This window comes from Mizuhopecten yessoensis, unplaced genomic scaffold (genome assembly GCF_002113885.1).
Source record: "Mizuhopecten yessoensis strain PY_sf001 unplaced genomic scaffold, ASM211388v2 scaffold11185, whole genome shotgun sequence".
In the NCBI taxonomy this organism is placed as follows: Eukaryota; Metazoa; Mollusca; class Bivalvia; order Pectinida; family Pectinidae; genus Mizuhopecten; species Mizuhopecten yessoensis.
This window is the reverse complement of record NW_018408922.1, coordinates 1,263,678-1,285,194: the sequence shown is the minus strand read 5'-3', so window position 1 is coordinate 1,285,194 and position 21,517 is coordinate 1,263,678. Positions and strand designations below refer to the sequence as shown.

At 37.0% G+C, this 21,517-nt stretch overlaps 1 pseudogene across 1 annotated transcript; it reads left to right on the top strand.

Moving 5' to 3' along the window:
• The first annotated feature begins 3,570 nt into the window (after positions 1-3,570).
• LOC110440549 lies at positions 3,571-6,659 on the top strand (annotated as a pseudogene). Its single transcript, XR_002461749.1, has 2 exons — positions 3,571-3,804; positions 5,306-6,659. The product of XR_002461749.1 is annotated as an actin, cytoplasmic-like (transcript).
• The last annotated feature ends 14,858 nt before the right edge of the window (positions 6,660-21,517 follow it).

Genomic DNA, 21,517 nt, shown 5'->3' with positions numbered 1-21,517 from the left:
TCTGTGTGTTCTGTGTGTTCTGTGTGTTCTGTGTATTCTGTGTGTTCTGTGTATTCTGTGTGTTCTGTGTGTTCTGTGTATTCTGTGTGTTCTGTGTATTCTGTGTGTTCTGTGTGTTCTGTGTGTTCTGTGTGTTCTGTGTATTCTGTGTGTTCTGTGTATTCTGTGTGTTCTGTGTGTTCTGTGTGTTCTGTGTGTTCTGTGTATTCTGTGTGTTCTGTGTATTCTGTGTGTTCTGTGTGTTCTGTGTGTTCTGTGTGTTCTGTGTAGTCTGTGTATTCTGTGTATTTTTTGCTTAGAAGAAAATGGAGAAACCAAGAGCAGCCCTCCGTATCACACTATATGTGTGTATCGTTGGAGGCGACTGATATGAGGTCCTCCTGCAGAATCGTTTCTTCTCTGTCTTTTAATGGGACATTGAGGAGACCAAAAATGCAAAACTTCAGATTTTTTTTTCTTTTTCTTTCTTCCTGTACCTACCGTCTTCTCCAGGCAGTATGTCACTACAAATACACTTACTCTTCATATAGCATTGGGTATTCCGAAAACCGATAAATCTAGCGGAATCGAACTATTATTATTATTATTATTATTATTATTATATCCCACGCTGAATTGGTCAGTGTCCGCCTCGAGATAGAGAGTCCCGGATTCGAGTCCCAGTCTGGCCGAGCATATTTTTCCTTCCCTGTTTCACAAAACAAAATACTTTCCCTACTAGATGTGTACTGACAATTGTTTTTTTCCCCCTATCTATAAAACCAGGCTGTGATTCGTGGACCTGTCCCAATGCCGAGACCGGTGTACAACAACACACCATAAACTGCTATTTGCTGTATGTGAATTAAATGTCATTACTTGACATACACTTTACGACTACGTATGTGCGCCGGTATTTACAATACCACAATTACGTACTATATAATTCCATAAATTTTTCAACAATCATGTGATCACGTCATTGCCCGACCTACTTCAGATAACTTCATATTTCGTATTGTGTGGAGTGTCGGGTCCCAAGGTCACCATACTTGGTCGGGGTTTGCTGGCTAATGTTATCCAGCTTTTATGAGACAGAGTGTATGTGCTTTTGAGGATGACTTAGAATACATTATAGATAACAAAAAGGGATGGGCCCATTGTACATGTAACGGCAGACATTATATTGTTTTAGCACATGATGAAGTTTTTTAATTTGTCTATTTCTCTCTTATATAATGACACCCTGAGCACACCATTCTGATTTAAGGTCATAATGACATCTTCCGATTCCAAGACCTACCATACTACTACAGCTAAAATATCTACTTTAACTTTACAAGTATGCTAACAAGACTTTTGACTTAACTATATTGAAAGAGTTGAAGGGTGGGGACGATGGAGCGCTCGACAAACCGGAACTGGCTGTACCAATGCTAGTTCGTTTTAATTTCATTCCATCTAATAAATCTATCACATATTCTATACATGTGTAATATATACGCCTCATTTATTGAGCATGACTATAAGTTATCTAGACAAACATGATAAGCATCACTAACTTTACAATAGACCACATACAAGGTGCATAAACACAAGTGAAAAAATGTCACAAAAAAACCCCAACAAGTATGGATTCGCCTTATGTAAGCAATAAATCTTCCAACTCATTACCCAAGTTTTTGCTGACACATGACATTATAAACATAAGGCTCCCAGCCCACAACAGGAAAGTGCAAATTTATGTTGAATACCTATGTATAAACAGACAACGTAAAAACACAATGTAAATACATTGTAACTTGTTTTTTTTTATTTCACCAACAGATTGACTGACAATGTAACACACACACACACACATGTCCACGTGTGGCTGCAAACTGTAACGAGCATGCGTCATCGAACACACGACAAACGAAATCTACCTGCGCAAGGTGTGGTCAACTCTCATTACCTTCAAAAAAGGGATTGCTTTTGTTTATTATCAAAATGTCAGTTTTAAAATCTCACTTCCCATCTTTAAACAAGCACGTTCACCTATATATTAATACGTTTATGGAAATAATGACGGATGTTAATTACCTACAACATTTTTAAAAAAATCCGAAAAGATGACAAATCTTTTTATTCTATGTTTAACTTACCTGTATCAATGTGTATGTAGTTATAATCATGTGCGGAGTATATCTACTTATATGGTATACGTCAGCAGTGTGGGACCATACTCCCATGCATAAACAACGCTATTCCTGTTCACGCCAATCCAATATAACAAATATCTGTCCATCTCAACAGGATTTGTTTGTATTTAATATAATAGGGGAGAAGGGTTTGTAATGTGATAGGCCAGGGAGAAGGAAGTACGTACGGCACAAATGTATTAAATTTCTTCGAATTAGAAAAACCCAGAATCCAGAAAAACGCAACCGAGGAAGTATTATGGTTATATGAATCATGATTGAAATTCAGAAAGAGGAAACATTGTGTTATTTTTAAAATATATTTTGAAATGTTCAAACAGGAAGAATTTCAAAGTCTTCCTGTTCGACAATAATAATAAATTACTTACATTTCAGACATATTTAAATACCAGACGATCATTAACTATCAATAATGACGTATAGTACAACTCTATAATACTAATTATTTTATAACATTTGTATACATGTAAACTGATAATTATCATGTAAGTTCTGTCGAAGCTATTGAAATATCTTGTAAAGGATTGCACGACCCCTGGGAATCTAAGGCAATGCAGTTTAAATCACTTACATCATTATGTATTTTGTTATAACAGATCTAAATATATCCATGAGACTTAATTCTCGTGATAAACTGCGTCTCAATAGTGTTAACAATCTGACAGTTTTTTTTTTTATTGATTGAATACGATCAGTTTTATTGATGCTATTTTTTCTAAATTAAATATTCTGTCTGGTCTACACGCATAGATACACCACTGCGCCCTTCCTAGGTGACAAAAACAAGTATTTAAATCCAAACTCGGCTAGCAAGGGGCAAACACACCAGCTGAAACTTACAGATTAAAAGCTACCATTGTCCTTTTGAACAAGTATAATTCTAAACATGATCGGTTCATGTACTCTGCCTAAGTTGGCATTACAGTTAAAACTAAAATATTTAAACTGCCCAGGTTTGTGTATTGCACCATTCTAGTCTAAGTCCGTAGTTATAGTGTATTGAAGCACGTAAGTGTTGTTGACTCATGTCTATTTTAAAGTGGTTGCGTCCCGTACGGCTTTCCGTTGTTTTTAGCCTGTATGGTCTAAGATATACCTTTATATGGTGATATATATTATTATTATTCCCTAAATTCCCCCAATTTCCCGGTACGGTATGTATGGGCTACGCACACACGTACATTTATACATGTTCCTCGTTTTTACCTGGGTGAAAAACATGAAAATATGGGCGGAGCTTATCGTCGAACTCTGCTACTCACCCATGTGTATCTAGGCGGTGAATGGTTTATATAAATAGCGCAAACGCTTTCTAGTCGTATTACCTTATAAGGATAACTACATCTCCTTTTATGGTATTGGCAAGATCGAGCGTGCCAACAGCGTGTTTAAAACTGTGCACACAGCCGGTATCCTGTCACTTTGCCGTTGACGGTTGCACGGAACACACTGAACATCTTTGGGTAGTATTTGGGGTAGACATTTCTAAACCATCAAAATGTGTGACGATGATGTAGCCGCTTTGGTTGTAGACAATGGATCCGGCATGTGCAAGGCCGGTTTCGCTGGAGACGATGCTCCTCGTGCCGTCTTCCCCTCCATCGTCGGAAGACCCCGTCATCAGGTAAAGAAATTGAATCTTGGAAATTGACTATTGTTTAAAAATGAAATATTTGAAATGTGATACGTAGTTAGAAATATTGCCATTATAAAACCAGGAACGGTGTAGTAATATTGTATTATGCGGATAGTTCCTCTTCATATTCATGTGTAATGTTCATTTTTTGTTTCATACCGTTGAATACATTTCCTTGTTAATAAATTAAATTAACATTTGTATATATTGCATTAAGGCATGTATGTGTCGCCAAATATTGAGTTCTGAAAGTTATTTTGTGTATCGGTTGTAACCGAATATATTTGCAATATATGAAACTGTATTTCAAGAATGGCATAATGTTATGTACATGGGCGTTGCCCGACCCGGCGTTTTCAACTTGCCAAATTGTGAGCATAGTACATTAATATTCGGGATTAATTTGTGTAGATATCCCAACGCGTACACCAAGCAAGAAAACTACCGACATCCGAGTTTGAATTGTGGTAAAATTCGTTATAAATTTGTGAATAGTGAAAGTGCCACCGTGTCTCGCCTCGGTTGGCCACGCCCTTCATACTTTCCAAGCGAACTCTTTCATTCATGAAGTATTGCACATGCAAGCCTTCAAATTCATAACTTGTAATGTGCTTGTAGCATTTGAAACTCGGATTATTACTAGTTTTATAATAAAATTCTGCATAATTTCCGTGTGGAGGAAATTTACTATTTTTAGGCTTGATAACTACGTCATCGTAACGCCGGCATTCGCCTGTCGTACGAGACCCAGATTTCGCGCATGGTTAGTTAGGTATTCGTATCCTGTTTTATAGTATTTTATAAGCCCAATTGTAAGCCTTTTCCTACAAATGAACGAAATATTTCAATGTCCTGTGCTGGTCATAGTTCTCGATTATATTGAAACACGCGGCATTATATGAAGGTGTGCCGGCTATTCTAGTCGATCAATAAAGCGGTGTGTGAGTCATGCTATTGCTCGCGTGAATACATATGTGTGTGTAGCCCTCGGTTTTAGTAAGCCGACGCAGCAGTGACAGGTGGGAAATATGTCGACTAGAAAATCACTCTAACGCAAACAATGGGGCAGCTAGACTAGGTCAAACTCGCTTTCTAGAAGATTGTGGAATGTTCAACTTCCTGTGAGCCTATCCTTTCCGTACGTGAAGTACAAAAAAATGTCTTTCCTTTCTGGACAGTACGACACTTGTACTTTTTTATCAAAACTTTATTGAGCCTTGGTAGTTTTTTTTATCAAAACTTAATTGGGCCTTGGTAGCCTATCCATCTCAAATATTGATATGTTTAAACAAAACCGGAAAAAAATTGTGAGCTTGACCTTGTAAGGTCAGTTAACTTGATCCTTGTTACTACAAGTGTCCTGCATGACCAATGCAAGTTCGTTCTACGTGTATGATAGTTGACCTGTTCAGTGAGAAAGTATATTTGTTAGCTTCAATTCTAAATGGAAATGTGTTTTCTAATGTGTATTTTTCTTTTGTCATTACAGGGAGTGATGGTCGGTATGGGACAGAAGGACAGCTATGTCGGTGATGAGGCCCAGAGCAAGAGGGGTATTCTAACCCTCAAGTACCCCATCGAACACGGTATCGTCACAAACTGGGACGATATGGAGAAGATTTGGCATCACACCTTCTACAACGAGCTCCGTGTAGCTCCCGAGGAGCACCCTGTCCTCCTGACAGAGGCCCCACTTAACCCCAAGGCCAACAGGGAAAAGATGACACAGATCATGTTCGAGACCTTCAACTCTCCCGCCATGTACGTCGCCATCCAGGCTGTGTTGTCCCTATACGCCTCTGGTCGTACCACCGGAATCGTGTTCGATGCTGGCGATGGTGTGTCCCACACAGTCCCAATCTACGAAGGTTATGCCCTTCCCCACGCCATCCTCCGTTTGGATCTCGCTGGTCGTGATCTAACAGACTATCTGATGAAAATCCTTACCGAGCGTGGTTACTCATTCACAACCACAGCCGAGAGAGAAATCGTAAGAGACATTAAGGAAAAATTATCTTATGTAGCACTTGACTTTGAACAAGAAATGCAGACAGCTGCTTCCTCCTCATCACTGGAGAAGAGCTACGAACTTCCCGACGGTCAGGTGATCACCATTGGAAACGAGAGGTTCAGGTGCCCCGAGGCTCTGTTCCAGCCCTCATTCTTGGGAATGGAATCTGCTGGTATTCACGAAACCACATACAACAGTATCATGAAGTGTGACGTAGATATCCGTAAAGACTTGTATGCCAACACTGTACTGTCAGGTGGCAGCACAATGTTCCCCGGTATTGCCGACCGTCTGCAGAAGGAAATCACTGCCCTCGCTCCACCAACCATGAAAATCAAGATCATTGCTCCACCAGAGAGGAAATACTCCGTCTGGATCGGAGGCTCCATCTTGGCTTCTCTGTCCACCTTCCAACAGATGTGGATCAGCAAGCAGGAATATGACGAGTCCGGCCCATCCATTGTCCACAGGAAATGCTTCTAAACGCTTCATAATCCAAGAGTACGACAAAGTCTACACAATACGAAAACTATGATCTGAAGGACTTTTTGCGCACCGGGTTTGCGCATTGTGTCCCAAGTTTTGTTAAACGATTCCACCAGGTTTCAGCAATCGGGAGATGCTATGCAATATAACAAACTAACCTCGCGATGTTCAGTTAAGTTGCAGTTCCTCTTAGAAAAAGAGGTGCCCGTGTCTTAAGATGGCAATACGGTCCGAACACATCGTCTGCGCTATACTACCCCAATCTTGTTATTCATTATCACATTGACAATGTGAATAAAGTTCATGTATGTATATTGTAATAATAAATTTTTTATTTTGTATACAAGAAAAGGTGTCATATTGTGAGGTTTTATACCTTCTCTCAACAAGATTCACACAAGTTTTGTATATCTGTCAATGTCCTGGCCATTTTGTTAGTTTAAAATCGATATTTAAAACACGACTTATTGACGATTCAAAATCTTGAGTGAATCTTGATAGCTGCATCTAAAATATATCCAGAGAGGCGTTGCCAACGGTTTATTAAACTGGTATAATTGTGGCAACAGTTGAACTGAGTAATGCGGTAATAATATCGGAACATCGACTGGTCTTGGTGTTGAAAAATCCCTATGGAACATCGGTTTGGGCACTGACCTTGAAAGTAGGAATTGTATTTGAAGAATCTGCCGACACTATCAAGATATTGGCTAAGGACGAGGGGCGTTAAGGGTTATTTCCGGCCTTATCGGGGATTTAAAAGTATATAGTTGTTAGAAATCTGGAATGAAGGAAGCATTCGACACTAGGTTTAGGAATTATGACATGATAAAGAGATGCATAAACTCGCATTTTCATAAGTTAAATTTGTAAATATTGTCCGTTGTGCGCTATTTTGTTGAAAATTTGTAATTTTAAAGTAAAATAATTAAAGCCTGCGCATGCAACAAACCAATATTTAACATGCAGGAACATTGTCATGCCAGTGTTCATTCGTGGAAAGGATTTTTTGTTTATCGCACGCGGAGGCTTTCATTGTTGTATGCTAACTGGCCAAAAACACCATATTTTGACTATTTCGGTATAGTAACGCAATCTCGTTGCTATGGCAGGACATATGCGCATGGGAAAAATCTTCTCCATTAAAGATGGGCCAAATTAACCAATATGCAGAAAATGGTAAATAATTTTCAAGTAGATTTGTTTACTTGCAAGGCCAAAAATGACCCATAACGCCCAAAGTCCTTTGTCGATAATTAAAACTGGTCCAATACACACTGCCGGTTGAGCTACATATAGTTTTGATGACTTATAATAGCTATACATGAAACCGATGTTTTAAGCAATTTTCACGTAAAATGAAAACTCATTAATATGTTTTATCGGTATAAGATTCAAAAAGGCGAAAAAAAGGAAAATGAACAACCGTTTTTCTTAGTAAAAAATCATCTTAAAATATTTTAATTATTATTGGAATCTTGGAAAATAGTCCCAAGCTTTATAATATAGGGGATTATGGGTTGTTGCAGTTATATAATATATAGCTCGAAGGCCAGTGTACTAGACCTGGTTTTATCCATATGTACATGTAATTAACGACGAGATTACGGAAAAATCCTCAACATCCTATTTAAAAAGAGTTGTCTAAATTAGTGACTACTAAATTACATAAATATATCCTTGTTCAAACAATCAACAAATTACAGAGACCAGATGTAGGCAACGATTACGAACTATTTTACAATTGTAAAACTTGCTAACTACCCTCTGATGAACGTGAAAGCAGAAAACACGACGCCATGATTAAAAAAAAAAAAATAATAACAATCCGAAACAAAGATTAATTCCAGCTAAACAACTCCCAGTTGGTAAATTACTTGAAATGTTTGAGTATTCTAGTTTATTGGTGCATGCACATGGTCCTTGTAGCAGACACGAACTTATATACGACTAGTTATTCGTTTAACGGATTATCCTTTTGTCGCAAGGAAGAGATAATTCGCTGAAAATCTATAGTTTACAAAAAAAAGTCGAAACAATTATATTAATGGTCCCTGCTCCGCCATCCTCGATTTCCAGGGTTTACGCTCGCTAAATGAAAGTAAGCGTAACCCCTGGATATCAAGGATGCTGCCCCGCTGCATTGTGGCTCTTCTTATAAACGGTTACCTCCCCTTAATTCGGTTTGGACCAGTTGGCCAGGTATATCTGAAGTCCAGGGTTCGAACACCCATTTCTAGCTCCTTTTAAACTTAAAACGCTGCTGTTGTTTATATTAAATTAATTTTATCTTTTATAATTTTGCATAAATACCCCAGCAAGGTATTATCAAAAGCTAGACATAACGTTACAAAATGTACAGTCCATCCAGCCGCAAATATGAATTTCCAATGATTAGTTAGTTTTGGGGATCCTTATATGTCGTGAAAGTAAAAAATAATAGAAACATTGTTAAGACCGATTTAAACAATAGCACTAAGTGCTGCTGGTACCGCATTTCGATTACTTGATAAAGACGAGCGAAGGGGGTAAAGTAGGCGACACATTTGCATTGTTTCTACTCCCTCGATTTGTGTTCGGGTGTCGATATCAAGCTAATGTTATCATATTACCATTGAATTAACAAATATTGGTATATGTTTCTCTAGTTTCATGAGTGAGCTGTGATTTTTACATCATATCGGGAATTTTAGACACGGTAAACATGATAAAATAAAAAAAAATAAAAAAATAAATAAAAATATGTCTGCAAATAATTACAGACAAATCTGAAATATCTTGTGAATGTGATGCGATTCTGTAACAAAATAATCTTTTGTGAATTAAAAAAAAAAGAAGTTTTGTGAGATGACTGGAACAAATTAATGCGGTGGAGTTTCGGATCCAAACTTTTTGATGAAAGTGGGGCACATTTCTTTCCGGTGTAACGTTTCTTCACAAATTGAATATGATAGAAAGATGCGTCGCGTCATACGGTAAACTCAATTTCATGATATTTTTACATACACTTATTAGTTCAGACTCCCAAACCCACACGCTCGATAAATCCCTGACGTTTATCACGAACTCGTATTTGTGATGTTGGCATATACAAATGCATGGTCTATATTCTGGTCCTGTAGGATATTCTTACATCATTATATGGTACTATGACATTGCCCCACCATTATGACATTATAACCCTGTCTGACGATGCCCCACTATCATGCTATTGTCCCTCCATATTAGCCCTTTATGACATTGCGTTACACAGACGACTCCACATGACATCGGACGTTTGCCCATGCTGGGCTGAAACATATAAAATCCCGACTTTGTTGAACGTCAAAAGGCCATTTATTAAATCGCATTTTAGATTTCATATGTTCTTTAAAGAAACATACATTTAAAAATCCACCATATTACACGTTTTAATATATCACCTATTCTAATACTTTTCAATATTTAGAAATATTTTAAAGATCAATGTTTGATACATGATGCTGCCAAATCCGTTCATAAAACGTTGACCGTGATGTTTTCTTGAGTTTAGTTTCTGCTTTAAAATTGAAACTTTCTCTTATGCCTTATACACTGTATTACATATATACCAAGGTAGATAACTCTAGATGCTGACCGACTACTCGATTGAAAATTTCCTTCAGGCTTTGTGAAACATTATTTCACTACAAAATATAAAGTTTCGTAAGTACAGTATAATATGTACCCTCCTCCCTAGATCATTTAGCTGTAACTCTTCATTTCTGAAGGAAATAAAGGAAATGATAACTTAGAATTAAGATGAAAACTAGCAAAGAGAATTCAGGCACTCCTAAAATACCCTTCAAAATGTAGGATAGTGAACTGTATACATTTCCTAATAAGGATTTAGTGGGGGTATCTCGCTCGCTAGTACCAAAACTGGAAATATTATCCTACAAAGAGCTTGAAATACAAAGGAAGATCGGAACACCAGAAAAGGGAAGGAAACTGGAGAAATGCCGACGATTTAGTGGGGCTAATCTAACCTGTATCTGGTATAATGCTGTACATTCAACAATCGAAGAAAAAAGAACATGCAAATGTGTTCACATGTATAAATGTAAATAAGACAATGATATACGACGTTTTTAAATATTATAAATATGCGCAAAACGAGGGAAGAAACAACAAAGGGATGGTCTCACTAGCTGCGGCTATCTAATGACCGGAAACACAGTGCGAACAGTGCTAATATTAATTTCGAGCATACTCGCAAAGATAAGTCATCGCGAAAAGGAAGTTATTATCAGTTCGTTACTTTCTGAGTCGGCAGACTGAATACTGCACTGAAGTTACTTGAGATTCTCGCGGCACACGTGATCAACCTCTAAAGGATGAGGGACATAGTCATTAAGACAGACACGATGACTTAAAGAGGAAGATTAAAGCGTTCAGCACGTTATTTAAGTAGGTTGTGTATGGATAAAATCTCTTTTGAAACGCGATTGAACACAAAATTCCAATATTTAGATACTTCTGTGTATGATTTTCTTTCTCTCTCTCTCGAATGTATATAATTTTTTCGCTTTTATGTAAGTATTGTGTATACTTATACGTCAAAATATAATACCACTTCTTAAGGATCTTCATTATTGTTTTTCATACAAAGTCTCGCAAGGTATGGTTATCCTTTTCAAAATGATTTATAGACGTTATAGTCTTGTGTGTTACGTACAGCTGTATATATATGTCTTCTGTGTATGGCGTTCATCATTACAGTATATCTTCTGTGTGTGACGTACAGCTGTATATATATGTCTTCTGTGTATGGCGTTCATCATTACAGTATATCTTCTGTGTGTGACGTACAGCTGTATATATATGTCTTCTGTGTATGGCGTTCATCATTACAGTATATCTTCTGTGTGTGACGTACAGCTGTATATATATGTCTTCTGTGTATGGCGTTCATCATTACAGTATATCTTCTGTGTGTGACGTACAGCTGTATATATATGTCTTCTGTGTATGGCGTTCATCATTACAGTATATCTTCTGTGTGTGACGTACAGCTGTATATATATGTCTTCTGTGTATGGCGTTCATCATTACAGTATATCTTCTGTGTGTGACGTACAGCTGTATATATATGTCTTCTGTGTGTGGCGTTCATCCTTACAGTATATCTTCTGTGTGTGACGTACAGCTGTAAATATATGTCTTCTGTGTATGGCGTTCATCCTTACAGTATATCTTCTGTGTGTGACATACATCAGTATATCTTCTGTGTGTGACGTACAGCCTTACATGTGTGTGTTACGTACAGCTGTATATATATGTCTTCTGTGTGGGGCGTTCATCGTTACAGTATATCTTCTGTGTATGGCGTTCATCATTACAGAATATCTTCTGTGTGTGACGTACAGCTGTACGTATATGTCTTCTGTGTATGGCGTTCCTCATAACAGTAAGTATATCTTCTGTGTGTGACGTACATCCTTACAGGCATATCTTCTGTGTTTGACGTACATCCTTACAGGCATATCTTTTGTGTGTGCCGTACATCATCCCTGTAGGTATATCTTCTGTGTGTGACGTACATCCTTACAGCATATCTTCTGTGTGTGACGTACATCATTACAGGTATTATATGTCTTCTGTGTATGGCGTTCATCATGACAGTATATCTTCTGTGTGTGACGTACAGCTTTATATATATTTCTTCTGTGTATTGCGTTCATCATTACAGTATATCTTCTGTGGGTGACGTACAGCTGTATATATATGTCTTCTGGGTATGGCGTTCATCATTACAGTATATCTTCTTTGTGTTACGTACAGCTGTATATATATGTCTACTGTGTGTGGCGTTCATCCTTACAGTATATCTTCTGTGTGCGACGTACAGCTGTATATATATGTCTTCTGTGTGCGGCGTTCATCATTACAGTATATCTTCTGTGGGTGACGTACATCATTACAGGGATATCTTCTGTGTGTGACGTACAGCCTTACATGTATATCTTTTGTGTGTGACGTACATCCTGACAGGTATATCTTCTGTGTGGGGCGTTCATCATTACAGGATATCTTCTGTGTGTTACGTACAGCTGTATATATATATCTTCTGTGTATGGCGTTCATCATGACAGTATATCTTCTGTGTGTGACGTACAGCCTTGCATGTATATCTTTTGTGTGTGACGTACATCCTAACAGGGATATCTTCTGTGTGGGGCGTTCATCATTACAGGATATCTTCTGTGTGTTACGTACAGCTGTATATATATGTCTTCTGTGAATGGCGTTCATCATTACAGTATATCTTCTTTGTGTTACGTACAGCTGTATATATATGTCTACTGTGTGTGGCGTTCATCCTTACAGTATATCTTCTGTGTGCGACGTACAGCTGTATATATATGTCTTCTGTGAATGGCGTTCATCATTACAGTATATCTTCTTTCATCATTACAGTATATCTTCTGTGTGTTACGTGCAGCTGTATATATATGTCTTCTGTGTGTGGCGTACATCCTTACAGTATATCTTCTGTGTGGGACGTACAGCTGTATATATATGTCTTCTGTGAATGGCGTTCATCATTACAGTATATCTTCTGCGTGGCGTTCATCGTTACAGTATATCTTCTGTGTATGGCGTTCATCATTACAGAATATCTTCTGTGTGTGACGTACAGCTGTAAATATATGTCTTCTGTGTATGGCGTTCATCATGACAGTATATCTTCTGTGTGTGACGTACAGCTTTATATATATTTCTTCTGTGTATTGCGTTCATCATTACAGTATATCTTCTGTGTGTGACGTACATCATTACAGGTATATCTTCTGTGTGTGACGTACAGCCTTACATGTATATCTTTTGTGTGTGACGTACATCCTAACAGGTATATCTTCTGTGTGGGGCGTTCATCATTACAGTATATCTTCTGTGTGTGGCGTTCATCATTACAGGTATATATTCTGTGGATGGCGTTCATCATTACAGGTATATCTTCTGTGTGTGACATACATCCCTACAGTATATCTTCTGTGTGTGACATACATCCTTACAGTATATCTTCTGTGTATGGCGTTCATCATTACAGTATATCTTCTGTGTGGCGTTCATCGTTACAGTATATCTTCTGTGTATGGCGTTCAGCGTTACAGGCATATCTTCTGTGTGTGACATACATCCTTACAGTATATCTTCTGTGTGTGACGTACATCATTACAGGTATATCTTCTGTGTGTGACGTACAGCTGTACGTATATGTCTTCTGTGTATGGCGTTCCTCATAACAGTATATCTTCTGTGTGTGACATACATCCTTACAGTATATCTTCTGTGTGTGACGTACATCATTACAGGTATGTCTTCTGTGTGTGACATACATCCTTACAGGTATATCTTCTGTGTGTGACGTACATCCTTACAGGTATATCTTTTGTGTGTGACGTACATTCTTACATGTATATCTTCTGTGTGTGACGTACATCCTTACAGGTATATCTTCTGTGTGTGACGTACATCCTTACAGGTATATCTTCTGTGTTTGACGTACATCCTTACAGGTATATCTTTTGTGTGTGCCGTACATCATCCCTGTAGGTATATCTTCTGTGTGTGACGTACATCCTTACAGGTATATATTCTGTGTGTGACGTACATCCTTACAGGTATATCTTCTGTGTAGTGACGTACATCCCCCTGTAGGTATATCTTCTGTGTGTGACGTACTCCCCTGTCGGTATGGTTTCTGTTTGAGACGTACATCCCTATATGTATATCTTCTGTGTGTGACGTACTCCCCTGTAGGTATGATTTGTGTGTGTGACGTACATCCATGTAGGTATAATTTGTGTGTGTGACGTACATCTCTGTAGGTATGATTTCTATTTGTGACGTACTTCCCTGTAGGTATATCTTCTGTCTGTGATGTGCGCCCCTGTAGGTATATCTTCTGTTTGTGACTTACATCCATGTAGGCATATCTTCTGTGTGTGACGTACATCCGTACAGGTTTATATTCTGTGTGTGACGTACATCCTTACAGGTTTATATTTTGTGTGTGACGTTCATCCTTACATGTATATCTTCTGTGTGTGACGTACATCCTTACAGGTTTATATTCTGTGTGTGACGTACTCTCCTGTACATCCCTGTAGGTATGTCTCCCGAGTTTGACGTACACCCCTGTAGGTATATATTCTGTGTGTGACGTACGTACATGCTGACATGTTGTTCATGAAAGACGTATTTGAAGCAGGTTCGTACACTGTACTTTTGTTTGTGACGTATTTTCAGGTTGGTTTTCCTTTTCTGAGTGACTTTCACTCCTTCAGGTATATCTCCTGAATGAGATGTTTGTATTTGCAGTACATGTACAAATATCTACCCACTTAGACCGAAATGTCATTACATCATGTTCTGATATGATATTGTATCAAGGAGTGTTTCACCTTGCATTCCAGCAGTTAGATGTATCATCCTTTTTGCACTGCCTGAATATGGTATACATGCTTTTTTTTACCTTAATATTTTAAAAATGACATTTTGTAAATTTTGGCCACGTCGGTATCCTTTTGATGCGGAAAACTTTTATTTCCACCAACCAGCCCTGTGTCAATCTGATGTGGGTGTTGTTGACAAACCGATACCTTATCGTAAGGTACATACAAGATAACGGTTGATTAGTTTCAATACCTGGTATCCAGGAGCTTCAGGCATTTAATTCACCGGTAACTATTTCCGTTCTGGACTTCCATTGGCCTTTGATGTTAGATTGACGTACATGAAATGCGTCTAGTATGGGCGTGCGTGTACGCATCTTTTGCAAACTTGCTACTTGCAAGTCGATTTATCGTACTTATGTTTTTTTTCTAAATGGCAAAATTATTGTACATGATTCTAGAGCAAAGAATTCAAAACCAAGCGAACTACTGATGTTAATCCGTCTCCTGTCGAAGTCAAATCTGGAATACATAGGAAAAAACATATCTAGCAAATCATCGTTTAATCTCCCTCTTCGAAAAAAACAAAACAATTATATCATAAAATTATTATAGATAATTTATTTGACACAATTTCAGCATTTATGAAATTGATATACATTAATGCAATACCAATCTATGTCAATATCATTTTTATTGACTTCATTTTGCAAAAAAAATGAAACACATTTTTTTGCAAAATGAAGTTAATCCGTTTAGCAATACACTTCTATGACCTTAACTATTTATCTCATGAGCCTCGCTAAATTGTACTATTCGGCAATGTGAACTACATGTAGATATGCGATCTAATCATTGATGACTAATAATATTTGTTATTACTTCGTCTCAGTAGATCTATAATGGGTGCACGTTCAGGCTTTGGTACAGGATTGCGTGTGTCAGTGGAATTCTCCACACCTCCAATTACCAACATTATATTTGGAAGATATTGATCTTGTGCATAACTGTTAGCAATATACCACGTGTGTTTTTATGAATCAATTGTACAAGATACCATCGCACTTGTCCAAACGATTTTAAGTGCCCGATACATATACATGTATACATATCTTGATTGTAATAATCACACATTGTACATGTATGTTTACCCTTTACAAGATTTTCGTGCCAAAGTAAACGACTCAAATGATAACATAGGTACACATTACACAGTAACTCTGATCCTAATGGCCACAAAAATATAAAGACGGGCATTAGTTACTCAAGATGAGCACTTATGAAATCAGAGAACAATCGATCTTTGTGTCCTTATCTTTGTGTCTAGTTGTGTAACTTATAAAAGAAACACAGTCCGTACATACTCCATGTGCTGTATATAATTCGTCGAAGATCATAAGACATCACGGCGTTTATGAACATTACTGTTTATGTCTGAAGGGAAGTAACTCTAGTTAAATATTTGGTCACCGTTATCAAACAAGTGTCCAGTAAAGCGTATGTGTAAATAATGAGTTCAAATGGATCTATTAAATAACTTAATTGATAATTCGATTGGATCATTTTCTAATTGTTATTATAAGTAAATATGCGAGAGTCTATGACCACATCGCCTCCATTCACAGCTAACTTACTGTGGCGTATCCAAATGGCTTCATTTATCAGCCGCTTGACCTGATTGCTCTCTCTGTCCACTTATCTTAATTTTTCTATTTGTCAAAGTTTGTAATTTTGTGGAAAATACCGTTGTTTTTTCAGACCTATTATTATATATTTTTTTTGTCTCTGCCTTTCTGAGTTTTAGGTGTAGTCAATTTCCGGTTTTCACCACGTCATATACTTAACCGTCTTCCCGACCCTGTAATCCGATTTTGTACACGTTTAGCGACGTTTTCTCTTGTTCAGAAGCATCTTGTGAAATTTCGTGGCTATTTATATTTGCATTGACCGCGATATAGATTTGTTTTATAGTTTTTGAAAATTTCTTTCATTTAAGTGATGTCTTCCGGTTCTTCTCCTTGGACATTCCTCAAACAAATGACCCTTCGATACTTTTATGAACAAGGACTTTGTTACAGACTCTTTTGTTCGCAAATACTATATTAGATCATCGAGTATGGATTCCAGGAGATTAGCTTTTCTTGTTGATAAGTATATGCATGACACACTTGCTAACCTCGTAGTGTGTTATTATATTTCAGAACCCCATCCGAACATGTCATAAGCTGTGCAGTGGTCTTGCGATTTCCTTCTGTGGAATGATATTAAGAATGAGACTACATTCCAAACAGAGGCCTTTTCGTTTATGCGGAACAACCGGTTTGTCCGGTTTTAAATGTAACAATTTCGGGAATAAATCCTGGCGGACCTGCACATGTTTGTGCATGCCTTGCGCATCTGGTAATGAGTTTATATGGACAAAAAATAGCCTACCCCACTCGACTTACATTATTGGAACAGCTTATAGATCAGAAAGCTCTATTCTACCGTTTTGGGAAAATTTAAGGTCATCTATAAATAATGCTCTTGATATCTCTCCTAATGTTATATAGTAACAGGGGACTTAAATGTTGTCTTCTTCACTGCTTCAAATAATCACGTTCTTTTTGACATCATTAACTCCTTATCACTAACTAATGTTATGAAAGATCCTACTCGTACTGGACGTACTAGTTCTAGCTTACTAGATCCTATACTATTATCTGACTCTATTTCTTGTATTGCCTCTTCTGTAATTTCTGTTGATAGATCATTTAGTGACCATGATGGTTGTACTGCTTCCATTAATCTTCCTTGTCTTTTTAAACCAGTCCATAGCTATAAACGTAATATTTGGCAGTACAAGGGTGCAAATTTTGAAAATTTAATGAACTTATATCTAATCATAATTGGATAGATATTTTTTTATAATTGTGACGCAGTTAATTTAGCATGTGATCGTTTTACGAACATTTATCTATCATTTTGCCAATGAATGTATTCCTAGGAAAGAAGTAAATGTAAAACCTAATGATAAGCCATGGATGACCTCTGAGCTTAAAAAAGCCTTAAGAATTAGGGATAGATTACATAAAATAGCGAGGTCAACCAAACGTTTGGCAGATATCAATAAATTCAAATCACAGCGAAACAAAGTTAATAATATGAAAAAGCATGCACGTGTTACTTTTTATGAAAATGTTTATGATATTATTGATGAGTACTCATCTTCTGATCCTAAGTCTTATTGGAAATTAATTAAAAGGTTAATTAAAACGTCTGATACTTCAAAACCTATATCTTCCTTAGACGATCCTATTACTAATGTCATAGTTTTGACTAGAGATGAAGATAAAGCTGAATTATTAAAAAACTATTTTTTGTAGTATTACTAGAGTAGATGACAGTAACACTGATGTTCCGATTATTGAGCCAAAAACTGACAAACATATTAGTTCAATTAGATTACATTCAACTGAAATACGCGATGTTCTACAGATATTGAAGCTCGGCAAGGCCTCGGGTGGGGATGGAATCAGCCACCATATGCTGCTCACACTGTTTGTACTCCGCTGGAAATAATATTTAATATGTCCTTATCAACAGGGATTTGGCCAAATAAATGGAAATTAGCTTATATCATGCCGTTGTCTAAAAAGGGTGACAGGCATTCTCCTTCGAATTATAGACCGATTTCCTTGCTGTCCACTGTTGGTAAAGTTTTTGAAAGAGTGATTTTTAAACATTTGTACAACTACTTTATAGAAAATTCTTTGTTTTACAAATATCAGTCTGGCTTTATGCATGGTCATTCTACAGTGTATCAACTCATTGATATTTAACACCAAATTTGTATTGCACTTGAAGAAAAAACATACGTGTGTTGTATTCTGTGACATATCCAAAGCTTTTGATAGGGTTTGGCATAGAGGTCTTGTAGTGAAGTTAAAATCGTACGGAATTTCAGGTGAACTGCTTATGTGGTTAGAAAATTATTTGTCTCAGAGACACCAAAAGGTATTTTTAAACAGTTCATGTTCTTCTGTAGGTCTAATTGAGGCAGGGGTTCCGCAAGGCTCTATTCTTGGCCCACTTTTATTTCTTATATTTAATTAATGACATAGCAGATTTGTTTGAATCAACCTCTCGTCTTTTTGAAGACGATACATCATTACTTAAGTCATCTTCATCTTGTCTAGAAATTCAAGAAACTTTAAATAGAAATCCTGTTTAACATCAAATTTTCAGTCAAGTCCACCTTTTTACTTTAAAATCGGAAATCGTAAACTTAATATTTTGCTTACTAAGCTCCGACACCAGTGCAGTTCCCTTAATTTTGACCTTTTTAGAGTTAACCTTGTTGAGAGTGCATCTTGTACTTTCACTATTTTATGGAATGTCACCTTTTTACAAACGAAAGACGTATTTTGGTTCAAAATTTGATTAATTTTCATGTTGCGTCAAATTTAGAAATTCTTTTGTTTGGCAATTCACAATTTTTCGTGGACTTTAACTCAAACATTTTTAGATCTGTGCAAAACTTTATCAAATCCAGCAAGAGATTTTGAGTTCAAATTGTAACAACAATTGTATATATTTATTGTCATTATTGTAACGTCATTAAAAATGTATAATGGGAGAAGGCGTTGATAAGTTGTTCTAACTTGTGCCTAACCCTTGTCTATTTTTGGCAATAAATATGTTTAAACTAAACTCGATATCCAGGGGTTACGTTCACGTTATCATAGCAAAGTTGAAGGCACAACGATAACTGTTTGATTGGTCTCAGGTAACAAAAACTGACCAATCGCTAGGCTGATGCCTGTCCTTTGAAGACTACAAAGGAGAAACGCCCGACCTCAAATCCTGTCCAATTTTACCGTTACATGACAGCGAGATTCTTTTGATCTATATCAAAGGAACGAACTAGTCTCCTTGTCTCATCCACAAAGTGGCACACACTGAGCCTTCAATTTTGCTATGACATATTCCAGGGGTGTAGAGAGCGAAATTTCACGTTTCAAGTTTTTTATTTACCAAATGCAATACAGCATATAGGTTATACAATTACATCACACATGGTTCATAACAAAGTACAATATACAAAATGGCGGAGGATAATTCATCGTTCACATTTAACATATACATTTTTACTGAACCACAAGGGCTTTTCTTTTGGCAGTTGCATGCAATAAATATTTACCAAGTTTACTTATTTTTTTTACATTTTTACATGAAAATAATTCAATCTATTCATAAACACTAGTAATAATAACAGTATTGTTTTAAATATGTATTTCTTAACTCAGAATAAGCTGGACAAAGTAGTATAAAATGCATCTCATCTTCTACATCATTTTTGTTACAGACAGTACATATTCTTTGGCCTCTTGGGACGGCATTGTAACGTAAACCCTGGATATCGAGGATGGCCTTGCAAGGCTTTGTCAAGGCTCGCCTGAAAGCAGCATCATATTGCTAGGTCCGACCTTGTTACATAAACGAACACCTGTTTCAACCGTTTAAACGAAAACGGCCCAGGTGTCACAGGATTTATCTTAGCCTTGACGTTTGCATTTTATGTTTTTCATAACAAAATGTGGGTTATCTGAATCTTAATTGAATGAACCTCATACTCATAACATGTTAGACTGAAGTTGTTTGGTTTAAAAGGATCTACAATGTTTGCGATAATGCAAAAATGTTGTTTTTTTTCAATAATACTGGTTATCCTGGTAATGACGTCGTTTGAATTACAATTCACAAATGGTCAGTTATACTTAGAAAATCAACACGAGCCTTAAGAATTGTACCTGCTGCCCCCAATTGCATGATCGTAAGAGGCGACTAAATTTGGGACCTTATCTTTTTTCTTCTTTCCAAATAACGTTCGTCTTCCTGATGTCTCCCTTGACACTGCCTCACTTTTGACTATTTGATGAGCGTTCACCCCTGTGAGGAAGGGTTTGGGTTCTGTCCCCTGGCCAAGACATACCAAAGTCTTTAAAATGGTAGTTTCTTCTCCTGCTTAACGCTCAGCAAATTAGGAATGGGGCGACTGGTTCGCCCGTTGTCAGTATAATGTGACCGGGTGGGGCGTCCTGCTGGGTGTCTTCAGCAGTATGTTTCAGTGAGGTAGCACTATAAAGTCGCGCTATCACAAGGAGACAAACACAAACATATCGCAGCCTTCCAAAATACACACGCATACAGTACACGCATGCATCTTGCACACAGGCCGTCCTTAAATGACCTTAGCTGTTAATGGACGTTAAACAAAATAAAACCAAACTAAACCGAATTATATATTTAAAATAGTAATAAAGTGCATGTAGTATAGCGATGGCTTTGTTTTTGGAATTGAAACACTCTTTTAACTTGCATGCTCTATTTCTTTTAAAAAGATATACATGTATTTCATATGGAAATATTGCAAACAAGATTAAATACAGGTTCCGTATAGCTGATTATTTATCATTGATCTGTTTGAAATGGTCGATGTTATTTATTTTCATGTTTTGCCTATCGAGGCTGTTAATTACCTGCTAACAGAACCGATTACAATACATAGTGGGTCAAATACCGAAAGCATTAACTGAGGGCCAATATATATATTTTACTGTAATTTTGATTAAAAAAAGGGTTTCTATCTTGAAGATGTTGCGGTTTCTATGTACGTAAATTGATGGGTTAACTTAAAATCAGGTTATACATGAAATGATGGGGGCACACAGTATGTGTATCGTTCTGCCTCAGTATGTATGTGGATTCTGAGTAACTACTTTTATTGTAAATGTGTTTTTGT